Source organism: Symsagittifera roscoffensis, chromosome 1 (genome assembly GCF_963678635.1).
Source record: "Symsagittifera roscoffensis chromosome 1, txSymRosc1.1, whole genome shotgun sequence".
Classification (NCBI taxonomy): Eukaryota; Metazoa; Xenacoelomorpha; order Acoela; family Convolutidae; genus Symsagittifera; species Symsagittifera roscoffensis.
Window position 1 is genome coordinate 55,100,230 of NC_087062.1, and position 12,552 is coordinate 55,112,781.

At 37.9% G+C, this 12,552-nt stretch overlaps 2 protein-coding genes and 20 non-coding genes across 22 annotated transcripts in view; 1 reads left to right on the top strand and 21 right to left on the bottom strand.

Moving 5' to 3' along the window:
- LOC134845887 (protein IWS1 homolog A-like) overlaps window positions 1–12,552 on the bottom strand; it is a 576,794-nt gene that overhangs the window by 504,861 nt on the left and 59,381 nt on the right. The window lies entirely within an intron of this gene.
- LOC134845883 (syndetin-like) overlaps window positions 1–12,552 on the top strand; it is a gene marked incomplete in the record, with an annotated part of 146,662 nt that overhangs the window by 62,688 nt on the left and 71,422 nt on the right.
- Window positions 510–582, bottom strand: Trnat-cgu (transfer RNA threonine (anticodon CGU)). Its single transcript has one exon. It is a non-coding gene; the product is annotated as a tRNA-Thr (tRNA).
- Window positions 1,482–1,554, bottom strand: Trnat-cgu (transfer RNA threonine (anticodon CGU)). The gene has a single exon. It is a non-coding gene; the product is annotated as a tRNA-Thr (tRNA).
- Window positions 1,979–2,051, bottom strand: Trnat-cgu (transfer RNA threonine (anticodon CGU)). The gene has a single exon. It is a non-coding gene; the product is annotated as a tRNA-Thr (tRNA).
- On the bottom strand, window positions 2,515–2,587 carry Trnat-cgu (transfer RNA threonine (anticodon CGU)). Its single transcript has one exon. It is a non-coding gene; the product is annotated as a tRNA-Thr (tRNA).
- Window positions 3,012–3,084, bottom strand: Trnat-ggu (transfer RNA threonine (anticodon GGU)). The gene has a single exon. It is a non-coding gene; the product is annotated as a tRNA-Thr (tRNA).
- On the bottom strand, window positions 4,304–4,376 carry Trnat-ugu (transfer RNA threonine (anticodon UGU)). The gene has a single exon. It is a non-coding gene; the product is annotated as a tRNA-Thr (tRNA).
- On the bottom strand, window positions 5,294–5,366 carry Trnat-ugu (transfer RNA threonine (anticodon UGU)). The gene has a single exon. It is a non-coding gene; the product is annotated as a tRNA-Thr (tRNA).
- Trnat-ugu (transfer RNA threonine (anticodon UGU)) lies at window positions 6,278–6,350 on the bottom strand. The gene has a single exon. It is a non-coding gene; the product is annotated as a tRNA-Thr (tRNA).
- Trnat-ugu (transfer RNA threonine (anticodon UGU)) lies at window positions 6,769–6,841 on the bottom strand. Its single transcript has one exon. It is a non-coding gene; the product is annotated as a tRNA-Thr (tRNA).
- Window positions 7,261–7,333, bottom strand: Trnat-ugu (transfer RNA threonine (anticodon UGU)). Its single transcript has one exon. It is a non-coding gene; the product is annotated as a tRNA-Thr (tRNA).
- Trnat-ugu (transfer RNA threonine (anticodon UGU)) lies at window positions 7,753–7,825 on the bottom strand. Its single transcript has one exon. It is a non-coding gene; the product is annotated as a tRNA-Thr (tRNA).
- On the bottom strand, window positions 8,245–8,317 carry Trnat-ugu (transfer RNA threonine (anticodon UGU)). Its single transcript has one exon. It is a non-coding gene; the product is annotated as a tRNA-Thr (tRNA).
- Window positions 8,738–8,810, bottom strand: Trnat-ugu (transfer RNA threonine (anticodon UGU)). Its single transcript has one exon. It is a non-coding gene; the product is annotated as a tRNA-Thr (tRNA).
- On the bottom strand, window positions 9,230–9,302 carry Trnat-ugu (transfer RNA threonine (anticodon UGU)). Its single transcript has one exon. It is a non-coding gene; the product is annotated as a tRNA-Thr (tRNA).
- Trnat-ugu (transfer RNA threonine (anticodon UGU)) lies at window positions 9,725–9,797 on the bottom strand. Its single transcript has one exon. It is a non-coding gene; the product is annotated as a tRNA-Thr (tRNA).
- Window positions 10,218–10,290, bottom strand: Trnat-ugu (transfer RNA threonine (anticodon UGU)). The gene has a single exon. It is a non-coding gene; the product is annotated as a tRNA-Thr (tRNA).
- Trnat-ugu (transfer RNA threonine (anticodon UGU)) lies at window positions 10,710–10,782 on the bottom strand. Its single transcript has one exon. It is a non-coding gene; the product is annotated as a tRNA-Thr (tRNA).
- Trnat-ugu (transfer RNA threonine (anticodon UGU)) lies at window positions 11,202–11,274 on the bottom strand. The gene has a single exon. It is a non-coding gene; the product is annotated as a tRNA-Thr (tRNA).
- Trnat-ugu (transfer RNA threonine (anticodon UGU)) lies at window positions 11,695–11,767 on the bottom strand. Its single transcript has one exon. It is a non-coding gene; the product is annotated as a tRNA-Thr (tRNA).
- Trnat-ugu (transfer RNA threonine (anticodon UGU)) lies at window positions 12,187–12,259 on the bottom strand. The gene has a single exon. It is a non-coding gene; the product is annotated as a tRNA-Thr (tRNA).

A 12,552-nucleotide genomic window follows, 5' to 3' on the forward strand; every position in this document is an offset into this window, starting at 1 on the left:
TCTGAAAAAGTTTCAGGCTTTGGACGGATTTGAACTATCGATCTCCTGTTTAAGATACAGGCGCATTAACCACTATGCTACTAAGCCTTGACAAGATTCTCTGAGAATAATGTGATTTTGTTTTTATCTAACCATCTCTAGCGTTTTCTTTTTTTAAGTTTCATTAAGTTATCTTTTTGCGGAATAGAGATACATTGTTTCTGTTTTGTTGCTTTTTTTCTCTATTTTTGTGGGAAATCTTGCCTCTGCTGACCTGATATTTATTGTGTGTCAATAGGTCGCTCAATTCGGCAAAAGTCGATTGTACATTGCATCTCGTCGTTTATTTAGAGATTTTTATCGGCTTTTTCACAGCGATCTCCAGTGGTAAAGACCTGCCTTAAATCTTTTGCGAAGTACATGGCTCTGAAAAGACTTCGACATCAGTTTTATAATTAGAAGAAGTGAAGTGTAAAAGTTTATTCGACATGTATTTGTTTAGCAAGTTTTTAGGCTCTATGAGGTGACTCAGGCTTTGGACGGATTCGAACCATCGATCTCCTGTTTACGAGACAGGCGCATTAACCAGTATGCTACAAAGCCTTGGAAACATGGTCTTGAGAAGAATATGAGTTTTTTATTAAACATCTTCTGTCGCGTTTTTTTATTTAAATTTTTCATTCAGTTGTCATTTTGCGTAATAGACTTTAATTGTTTCTGTTTTGTTGCTTTTATTCTCGAGTTTGTTTGGGAAATCTTGCCTCCGCCGACCTGATGTTTTTTGTGTATCAGTAGGCTGCTCAATTCGGCAAAATTCGCGAGTAAGCATTGTATCTCGTTGTTTATTTAGAGGTTTTTATCGGCTTTTTAAAGCAATCTCCCGTCGTAAAGATCCGCCCTTAAAACACTGGCGAAGTAGATGGCTCTGAAAAGGCTGACTTTAGTTTGTTAATTAGTAGAAGTGAAGTTTAAAAGTCTCCTCGACATGCGGTGTTTCAAATTTCAGGCTTTGGCCGGATTTGAACTATCGATCTCCTGTTTACGATACAGGCACATTAACCACTATGCTACTAAGCCTTGACAAGATTCTCTTGAGAATAATGTGAGTTTGTTTTTATCTAACCATCTCTAGCGTTTTCTATTTTTAAGTTTCATTAAGTTATCATTTTGCGGAATAGAGATACATTGTTTCTGTTTTGTTGCTTTTTTTCTCTATTTTTGTGGGAAATCTTGCCTCTGCTGACCTGATATTTATTGTGTGTCAATAGGTCGCTCAATTCGGCAAAAGTCGCGCGTAAGCATTGTATCTCGCTGTTTATTTAGAGGTTTTTATCGGCTTTTTCACAGCGATCTCCAGTGGTAAAGACCTGCCTTAAATCTTTTGCGAAGTACATGGCTCTGAAAAGACTTCGACATCAGTTTTATAATTAGAAGAAGTGAAGTGTAAAAGTGTATTCGACATGTATTTGTTTAGCAAGTTTTTAGGCTCTATGAGGTGACTCAGGCTTTGGACGGATTCGAACCATCGATCTCCTGTTTACGAGACAGGCGCATTAACCACTATGCTACAAAGCCTTGGAAACATGGTCTTGAGAAGAATATGAGTTTTTTTATTAAACATCTTCTGTCGCGTTTTTTTATTTAAATTTTTCATTCAGTTGTCATTTTGCGTAATAGACTTTAATTGTTTCTGTTTTGTTGCTTTTATTCTCGAGTTTTTTTGGGAAATCTTGCCTCCGCCGACCTGATGTTTTTTGTGTATCAGTAGGTTGCTCAATTCGACAAAATTCGCGAGTAAGCATTGTATCTCGTTGTTTATTTAGAGGTTTTTATCGGCTTTTTTAAAGCAATCTCCCGTCGTAAAGATCCGCCCTTAAAACACTGGCGAAGTAGATGGCTCTGAAAAGGCTGACTTTAGTTTGTTAATTAGTAGAAGTGAAGTTAAAAAGTCTCCTCGACGTGCGGTGTTTCTGCAAGTTTATAGGCTCTAAAAATTTTCAGGCTTTGGACGGATTCGAACCATCGATCTCCTGTTTACGAGACAGGCGCATTAACCACTATGCTACAAAGCCTTGGAAACATGGGCTTGAGAAGAATATGAGTTTTTTTATTAAACATCTTCTGTCGCGTTTTTTTATTTAAATTTTTCATTCAGTTGTCATTTTGCGTAATAGACTTTAATTGTTTCTGTTTTGTTGCTTTTATTCTCGAGTTTTTTTGGGAAATCTTGCCTCCGCCGACCTGATCAGTAGGTTGCTCATTTCGTGTATCAGTAGGTTATCAGTAGGTTTTGTGTATCAGTAGGTTGCTCATTTCGGCAAAATTCGCGAGTAAGCATTGTATCTCGTTGTTTATTTAGAGGTTTTTATTGGCTTTTTTAAAGCAATCTCCCGTCGTAAAGATCCGCCCTTAAAACACTGGCGAAGTAGATGGCTCTGAAAAGGCTGACTTTAGTTTGTTAATTAGTAGAAGTGAAGTTAAAAAGTCTCCTCGATGTGCGGTGTTTCTGCAAGTTTATAGGCTCTAAAAATTTTCAGGCTTTGGACGGATTTGAACCATCGATCTCCTGTTTACGAGACAGGCGCATTAACCACTATGCTACAAAGCCTTGGAAACATGGTCTTGAGAAGAATATGAGTTTTTTTATTAAACATCTTCTGTCGCGTTTTTTTATTTAAATTTTTCATTCAGTTGTCATTTTGCGTAATAGACTTTAATTGTTTCTGTTTTGTTGCTTTTATTCTCGAGTTTTTTTGGGAAATCTTGCCTCCGCCGACCTGATGTTTTTTGTGTATCAGTAGGTTGCTCAATTCAGCAAAATTCGCGAGTAAGCATTGTATCTCGTTGTTTATTTAGAGGTTTTTATCGGCTTTTTTAAAGCAATCTCCCGTCGTAAAGATCTGCCCTAAAACACTTGCGAAGTAGATGTCTCTGAAAAGGCTGACTTTAGTTTGTTAATTAGTAGAAGTGAAGTTTAAAAGTGTCCTCGACATGCGGTGTTTCTGCAAGTTTATAGGCTCTGTAAGTCTTTCAGGCTTCAGACGGATTCGAACCATCGATCTCCTGGTTACCAGACAGGCGCATTAACCACTATGCTACAAAGCCTTGACAAGATTCTCTTGAGAAGATTGTGAGTTTTTTTTATGTAACCATCTTTAGCATTTTCTATTTTTAAGTTTCATTAAGCTATCATTTTGCTGATTAGAGATACATTGATTCTGTTTTGTTGCTTTTATTCTCGATTTTTTGTGAGAAATCTTGCCTCTGCTGACCTGATATTTATTGTGTTTCAATAGGTCGCTCAATTCGGCAAAATTCGCTTGTACATTGCATCTCTTGGCGGATTCGAACCATCGATCTCCTGTTTAAAAGACAGGCGCATTAACCACTTTGCTACAAAGCCTTGACAAGATTCTCTTGAGAAGATTGTGAGTTTTTTTTTATGTAACCATCTTTAGCATTTTCTATTTTTAAGTTTCATTTAGCTATAATTTTGCTGATTAGAGATACATTGTTTCTGTTTTGTTGCTTTTTTTCTCGATTTTTTGTGAGAAATCTTGCCTCTGCTGACCTGATATTTATTGTGTTTCAATAGGTCGCTCAATTCGGCAAAATTCGCTTGTACATTGCATCTCTTCGTTTATTTAGAGATTTTTATCGGCTTTTTCACAGCGATCTCCAGTGGTAAAGACCTGCCTTAAATCTTTTGCAAATTAGATGGCTCTGAAAAGACTCGGACATCAGTTTTATAATTAGAAGAAGTGACGTGTAAAAGTGTATACGACATGTAGTTGTTTAGCAAGTTTATAGGCTCTATAAGATGACTCAGGCTTTGGACGGATTCGAACAAGCGATCTCCTGTTTACGAGAAGGGCGCATTAACGACTATGCTACAAAGCCTTGGAAATATGGCCTTGAGAAGAATATGAGTTTTTTTTTATTAAACATCTTTAGCGTTTTGTTATTTAAATTTTCATTGAGTTATCTTTTTGTGAAATAGAGTTAGTTTGTTTCTGTTTTTTTTTTTATTCTATTCTCGATTTTTTGTGGGAAATCTTGCCTCCGCTGACCTGATGTTTATTGTGTATCAGTAGGTCGCTCAATTTGGCCAAAGTAGCGCGTAAGCATTGTATCTCGCTGTTTATTTAGAGGTTTTTATCGGCTTTTTAAAGCGATCTCCCTTCGTAAAGATCCGCCCTAAAACACTTGCGAAGTAGATGGCTTTGAAAACGCTGTCTATAGTTTGTTAATTAGTAGAAGTGAAGTTTAAAAGTCTCCTAGACTTGCGGTGTTTCTGCAAGTTTATAGGCTCTGAAAATCTTTCAGTCTTCAGACGGATTCGAACCGTCGATCTCCTGTTTACAAGACAGGCGCATTAACCACTGTGCTACAAAGCCTTGAGCAGGTCCTCTTAAGAAGAATGTGAGTTTTTTTTTTTGTAACCATCTGTAGCGTTTTCTTATTTTAGTTTTCATTAAGTTATCATTTTGCGGATTAGAGATACATTGTTTCTGTTTTGTTGCTTTTATTCTCGTTTATTGTGGGAAACCTTGCCTCTGCTGACCTGATGTTCATTTTGTGTCAGTAGGTCGCTCAATTCGGCATAAGTCGCGAGGAAGCATTGAATCTCGTGGTTTTTTTACAGGTTTTTACCGGCTTTTTTAAAGCGTCTCCTGTCGTAAAGATCTGCTCTAAAACACTTGCGAAGTAGATGGCTCTGAAAACGCTGACTATAGTTTGTTAATTAGTAGAAGTGAAGATTAAAAGTCTCCTCGACTTGCGGTGTTTCTGCAAGTTTATAGGCTCTGAAAATCTTTCAGGCTTCAGACGGATTCGCATCATCGATCTCCTGTTTACAAGACAGGCGCATTAACCACTATGCTACAAAGCATTGAGAAGGTTCTCTTGAGAAGAATTTGAGTTTGTTTTTTTTTGTAACCATCTGTAGCGTTTTCTAATTTTAAGTTTCGTTAAGTTATCTTTTTGCGGATTAGAGATACATTGTTTCTGTTTTGTTGCTTTTAATCTCGTTTTTTGTGGGAAATCTTGCCTCTGCTGACCTGATATTCATTTTGTGTCAGTAGGTCGCTCAATTCGGCATAAGTCGCGAGAAAGCATTGAATCTCGTGGTTTTTTTACAGGTTTTTACCGGCTTTTTTAAAGCGTCTCCTGTCGTAAAGATCTGCCCTAAAACACTTGCGAAGTAGATGTCTCTGAAAAGGCTGACCTTAGTTTGTTAATTAGTAGAAGTGAAGTTTAAAAGTGTCCCCGACATGCGGTGTTTCTGCAAGTTTATAGGCTCTGTAAGTCTTTGAGGCTTCAGACGGATTCGAACCATCGATCTCCTGTTTACAAGACAGGCGCATTAACCACTGTGCTACAAAGCCTTGAGAAGGTTCTCGTGAGAAGAATGTGATTTTTTTTGTAACCATCTGTAGCGTTTTCTAATTTTAATTTTCATTAAGTTATCATTTTGCGGATTAGAGATACATTGTTTCTGTTTTGTTGCTTTTGTTCTCGTTTTTTGTTGGAAACCTTGCTTCTGCTGACCTGATATTCATTTTGTGTCAGTAGGTCGCTCAATTCGGCATAAGTCGCGAGGAAGCATTGAATCTCGTGGTTTTTTTACAGGTTTTTACCGGCTTTTTTAAAGCGTCTCCTGTCGTAAAGATCTGCTCTAAAACACTTGCGAAGTAGATGGCTCTGAAAACGCTGACTATAGTTTGTTAATTAGTAGAAGTGAAGATTAAAAGTCTCCTCGACTTGCGGTGTTTCTGCAAGTTTATAGGCTCTGAAAATCTTTCAGGCTTCAGACGAATTCGAATCATCGATCTCCTGTTTACAAGACAGGGCCATTAACCACTATGCTACAACGCATTGAGAAGGTTCTCTTGAGAAGAATTTGAGTTTGTTTTTTTTGTAACCATCTGTAGCGTTTTCTAATTTTAAGTTTCGTTATGTTTCTTTTTGAGGATTATAGATACATTGTTTCTGTTTTGTTGCTTTTATTCTCGTTTTTTGTGGGAAATCTTGCCTCTGCTGACCTGATATTCATTTTGTGTCAGTAGGTCGCTCAATTCGGCATAAGTCGCGAGAAATCATTGAATCTCGTGGTTTTTTTACAGGTTTTTACCGGCTTTTTTAAAGCGTCTCCTGTCGTAAAGATCTGCCCTAAAACACTTGCGAAGTAGATGTCTCTGAAAAGGCTGACTTTAGTTTGTTAATTAGTAGTAGTGAAGTTTAAAAGTGTCCTCGACATGCGGTGTTTCTGCAAGTTTATAGGCTCTGTAAGTCTTTCAGGCTTCAGACGGATTCGAACCATCGATCTCCTGTTTACAAGACAGGCGCATTAACCACTGTGCTACAAAGCCTTGAGAAGGTTCTCTTGAGAAGAATGTGAGTTTTTTTTGTAACCATCTGTAGCGTTTTCTAATTTTAATTTTCATTAAGTTATCATTTTGCGGATTAGAGATACATTGTTTCTGTTTTGTTGCTTTTGTTCTCGTTTTTTGTTGGAAACCTTGCCTCTGCTGACCTGATATTCATTTTGTGTCAGTAGGTCGCTCAATTCGGCATAAGTCGCGTGGAAGCATTGAATATCGTGGTTTTTTTACAGGTTTTTACCGGCTTTTTTAAAGCGTCTCCTGTCGTAAAGATCTGCTCTAAAACACTTGCGAAGTAGATGGCTCTGAAAACGCTGACTATAGTTTGTTAATTAGTAGAATTGAAGTTTAAAAGTCTCCTCGACTTGCGGTGTTTCTGCAAGTTTATAGGCTCTGAAAATCTTTCAGGCTTCAGACGGATTCGAACCATCGACCTCCTGTTTACAAGACAGGCGCATTAACCACTATGCTACAAAGCATTGAGAAGGTTCTCTTGAGAAGAATTTGAGTTTGTTTTTTTGTAACCATCTGTAGCGTTTTCTAATTTTAAGTTTCGTTATGTTTCTTTTTGAGGATTAGAGATACATTGTTTCTGTTTTGTTGCTTTTATTCTCGTTTTTTGTGGGAAATCTTGCCTCTGCTGACCTGATATTCATTTTGTGTCAGTAGGTCGCTCAATTCGGCATAAGTCGCGAGAAAGCATTGAATCTCGTGGTTTTTTACAGGTTTTTACCGGCTTTTTTAAAGCGTCTCCTGTCGTAAAGATCTGCCCTAAAACACTTGCGAAGTAGATGTCTCTGAAAAGGCTGACTTTAGTTTGTTAATTAGTAGTAGTGAAGTTTAAAAGTGTCCTCGACATGCGGTGTTTCTGCAAGTTTATAGGCTCTGTAAGTCTTTCAGGCTTCAGACGGATTCGAACCATCGATCTCCTGTTTACAAGACAGGCGCATTAACCACTGTGCTACAAAGCCTTGAGAAAGTTCTCTTGAGAAGAATGTGAGTTTTTTTTTGTAACCATCTGTAGCGTTTTCTAATTTTAATTTTCATTAAGTTATCATTTTGCGGATTAGAGATACATTGTTTCTGTTTTGTTGCTTTTATTCTCGTTTTTTGTGGGAAATCTTGCCTCTGCTGACCTGATATTCATTTTGTGTCAGTAGGTCGCTCAATTCGGCATAAGTCGCGAGAAAGCATTGAATCTCGTGGTTTTTTTACAGGTTTTTACCGGCTTTTTTAAAGCGTCTCCTGTCGTAAAGATCTGCACTAAAACACTTGCGAAGTAGATGTCTCTGAAAAGGCTGACTTTAGTTTGTTAATTAGTAGTAGTGAAGTTTAAAAGTGTCCTCGACATGCGGTGTTTCTGCAAGTTTATAGGCTCTGTAAGTCTTTCAGGCTTCAGACGGATTCGAACCATCGATCTCCTGTTTACAAGACAGGCGCATTAACCACTGTGCTACAAAGCCTTGAGAAGGTTCTCTTGAGAAGAATGTGAGTTTTTTTTGTAACCATCTGTAGCGTTTTCTAATTTTAATTTTCATTAAGTTATCATTTTGCGGATTAGAGATACATTGTTTCTGTTTTGTTGCTTTTGTTCTCGTTTTTTGTTGGAAACCTTGCCTCTGCTGACCTGATATTCATTTTGTGTCAGTAGGTCGCTCAATTCGGCATAAGTCGCGTGGAAGCATTGAATATCGTGGTTTTTTTTACAGGTTTTTACCGGCTTTTTTAAAGCGTCTCCTGTCGTAAAGATCTGCTCTAAAACACTTGCGAAGTAGATGGCTCTGAAAACGCTGACTATAGTTTGTTAATTAGTAGAATTGAAGTTTAAAAGTCTCCTCGACTTGCGGTGTTTCTGCAAGTTTATAGGCTCTGAAAATCTTTCAGGCTTCAGACGGATTCGAACCATCGACCTCCTGTTTACAAGACAGGCGCATTAACCACTATGCTACAAAGCATTGAGAAGGTTCTCTTGAGAAGAATGTGAGTTTGATTTTTTTGTAACCATCTGTAGCGTTTTCTAATTTTAAGTTTCATTAAGTTATCTTTTTGCGGATTAGAGATACATTGTTTCTGTTTTGTTGCTTTTGTTCTCGTTTTTTGTTGGAAACCTTGCCTCTGCTGACCTGATATTCATTTTGTGTCAGTAGGTCGCTCAATTCGGCATAAGTCGCGAGGAAGCATTGAATCTCGTGTTTTTTACAGGTTTTTACCGGCTTTTTTAAAGCGTCTCCTGTCGTAAAGATCTGCACTAAAACACTTGCGAAGTAGATGTCTCTGAAAAGGCTGACTTTAGTTTGTTAATTAGTAGTAGTGAAGTTTAAAAGTGTCCTCGACATGCGGTGTTTCTGCAAGTTTATAGGCTCTGTAAGTCTTTCAGGCTTCAGACGGATTCGAACCATCGATCTCCTGTTTACAAGACAGGCGCATTAACCACTGTGCTACAAAGCCTTGAGAAGGTTCTCTTGAGAAGAATGTGAGTTTTTTTTTGTAACCATCTGTAGCGTTTTCTAATTTTAATTTTCATTAAGTTATCATTTTGCGGATTAGAGATACATTGTTTCTGTTTTGTTGCTTTTATTCTCGTTTTTTGTGGGAAATCTTGCCTCTGCTGACCTGATATTCATTTTGTGTCAGTAGGTCGCTCAATTCGGCATAAGTCGCGAGAAAGCATTGAATCTCGTGGTTTTTTTACAGGTTTTTACCGGCTTTTTTAAAGCGTCTCCTGTCGTAAAGATCTGCACTAAAACACTTGCGAAGTAGATGTCTCTGAAAAGGCTGACTTTAGTTTGTTAATTAGTAGTAGTGAAGTTTAAAAGTGTCCTCGACATGCGGTGTTTCTGCAAGTTTATAGGCTCTGTAAGTCTTTCAGGCTTCAGACGGATTCGAACCATCGATCTCCTGTTTACAAGACAGGCGCATTAACCACTATGCTACAAAGCATTGAGAAGGTTCTCTTGAGAAGAATTTGAGTTTGTTTTTTTTGTAACCATCTGTAGCGTTTTCTAATTTTAAGTTTCGTTATGTTTCTTTTTGAGGATTAGAGATACATTGTTTCTGTTTTGTTGCTTTTGTTCTCGTTTTTTGTTGGAAACCTTGCCTCTGCTGACCTGATATTCATTTTGTGTCAGTAGGTCGCTCAATTCGGCATAAGTCGCGTGGAAGCATTGAATATCGTGGTTTTTTTTACAGGTTTTTACCGGCTTTTTTAAAGCGTCTCCTGTCGTAAAGATCTGCTCTAAAACACTTGCGAAGTAGATGGCTCTGAAAACGCTGACTATAGTTTGTTAATTAGTAGAATTGAAGTTTAAAAGTCTCCTCGACTTGCGGTGTTTCTGCAAGTTTATAGGCTCTGAAAATCTTTCAGGCTTCAGACGGATTCGAACCATCGACCTCCTGTTTACAAGACAGGCGCATTAACCACTATGCTACAAAGCATTGAGAAGGTTCTCTTGAGAAGAATTTGAGTTTGTTTTTTTTGTAACCATCTGTAGCGTTTTCTAATTTTAAGTTTCGTTATGTTTCTTTTTGAGGATTAGAGATACATTGTTTCTGTTTTGTTGCTTTTATTCTCGTTTTTTGTGGGAAATCTTGCCTCTGCTGACCTGATATTCATTTTGTGTCAGTAGGTCGCTCAATTCGGCATAAGTCGCGAGAAAGCATTGAATCTCGTGGTTTTTTACAGGTTTTTACCGGCTTTTTTAAAGCGTCTCCTGTCGTAAAGATCTGCCCTAAAACACTTGCGAAGTAGATGTCTCTGAAAAGGCTGACTTTAGTTTGTTAATTAGTAGTAGTGAAGTTTAAAAGTGTCCTCGACATGCGGTGTTTCTGCAAGTTTATAGGCTCTGTAAGTCTTTCAGGCTTCAGACGGATTCGAACCATCGATCTCCTGTTTACAAGACAGGCGCATTAACCACTGTGCTACAAAGCCTTGAGAAAGTTCTCTTGAGAAGAATGTGAGTTTTTTTTTGTAACCATCTGTAGCGTTTTCTAATTTTAATTTTCATTAAGTTATCATTTTGCGGATTAGAGATACATTGTTTCTGTTTTGTTGCTTTTATTCTCGTTTTTTGTGGGAAATCTTGCCTCTGCTGACCTGATATTCATTTTGTGTCAGTAGGTCGCTCAATTCGGCATAAGTCGCGAGAAAGCATTGAATCTCGTGGTTTTTTTACAGGTTTTTACCGGCTTTTTTAAAGCGTCTCCTGTCGTAAAGATCTGCACTAAAACACTTGCGAAGTAGATGTCTCTGAAAAGGCTGACTTTAGTTTGTTAATTAGTAGTAGTGAAGTTTAAAAGTGTCCTCGACATGCGGTGTTTCTGCAAGTTTATAGGCTCTGTAAGTCTTTCAGGCTTCAGACGGATTCGAACCATCGATCTCCTGTTTACAAGACAGGCGCATTAACCACTGTGCTACAAAGCCTTGAGAAGGTTCTCTTGAGAAGAATGTGAGTTTTTTTTGTAACCATCTGTAGCGTTTTCTAATTTTAATTTTCATTAAGTTATCATTTTGCGGATTAGAGATACATTGTTTCTGTTTTGTTGCTTTTGTTCTCGTTTTTTGTTGGAAACCTTGCCTCTGCTGACCTGATATTCATTTTGTGTCAGTAGGTCGCTCAATTCGGCATAAGTCGCGTGGAAGCATTGAATATCGTGGTTTTTTTTACAGGTTTTTACCGGCTTTTTTAAAGCGTCTCCTGTCGTAAAGATCTGCTCTAAAACACTTGCGAAGTAGATGGCTCTGAAAACGCTGACTATAGTTTGTTAATTAGTAGAATTGAAGTTTAAAAGTCTCCTCGACTTGCGGTGTTTCTGCAAGTTTATAGGCTCTGAAAATCTTTCAGGCTTCAGACGGATTCGAACCATCGACCTCCTGTTTACAAGACAGGCGCATTAACCACTATGCTACAAAGCATTGAGAAGGTTCTCTTGAGAAGAATGTGAGTTTGATTTTTTTGTAACCATCTGTAGCGTTTTCTAATTTTAAGTTTCATTAAGTTATCTTTTTGCGGATTAGAGATACATTGTTTCTGTTTTGTTGCTTTTGTTCTCGTTTTTTGTTGGAAACCTTGCCTCTGCTGACCTGATATTCATTTTGTGTCAGTAGGTCGCTCAATTCGGCATAAGTCGCGAGGAAGCATTGAATCTCGTGTTTTTTACAGGTTTTTACCGGCTTTTTTAAAGCGTCTCCTGTCGTAAAGATCTGCACTAAAACACTTGCGAAGTAGATGTCTCTGAAAAGGCTGACTTTAGTTTGTTAATTAGTAGTAGTGAAGTTTAAAAGTGTCCTCGACATGCGGTGTTTCTGCAAGTTTATAGGCTCTGTAAGTCTTTCAGGCTTCAGACGGATTCGAACCATCGATCTCCTGTTTACAAGACAGGCGCATTAACCACTGTGCTACAAAGCCTTGAGAAGGTTCTCTTGAGAAGAATGTGAGTTTTTTTTTGTAACCATCTGTAGCGTTTTCTAATTTTAATTTTCATTAAGTTATCATTTTGCGGATTAGAGATACATTGTTTCTGTTTTGTTGCTTTTGTTCTCGATTTTTGTTGGAAACCTTGCCTCTGCTGACCTGATATTCATTTTGTGTCAGTAGGTCGCTCAATTCGGCATAAGTCGCGAGGAAGCATTGAATCTCGTGGTTTTTTTACAGGTTTTTACCGGCTTTTTTAAAGCGTCTCCTGTCGTAAAGATCTGCTCTAAAACACTTGCGAAGTAGATGGCTCTGAAAACGCTGACTATAGTTTGTTAATTAGTAGAATTGAAGTTTAAAAGTCTCCTCGACTTGCGGTGTTTCTGCAAGTTTATAGGCTCTGAAAATCTTTCAGGCTTCAGACGGATTCGAACCATCGACCTCCTGTTTACAAGACAGGCGCATTAACCACTATGCTACAAAGCATTGAGAAGGTTCTCTTGAGAAGAATGTGAGTTTGATTTTTTTGTAACCATCTGTAGCGTTTTCTAATTTTAAGTTTCATTAAGTTATCTTTTTGCGGATTAGAGATACATTGTTTCTGTTTTGTTGCTTTTATTCTCGTTTTTTGTGGGAAATCTTGCCTCTGCTGACCTGATATTCATTTTGTGTCAGTAGGTCGCTCAATTCGGCATAAGTCGCGAGAAAGCATTGAATCTCGTGGTTTTTTTACAGGTTTTTACCGGCTTTTTTAAAGCAATCTCCCGTCGTAAAGATCT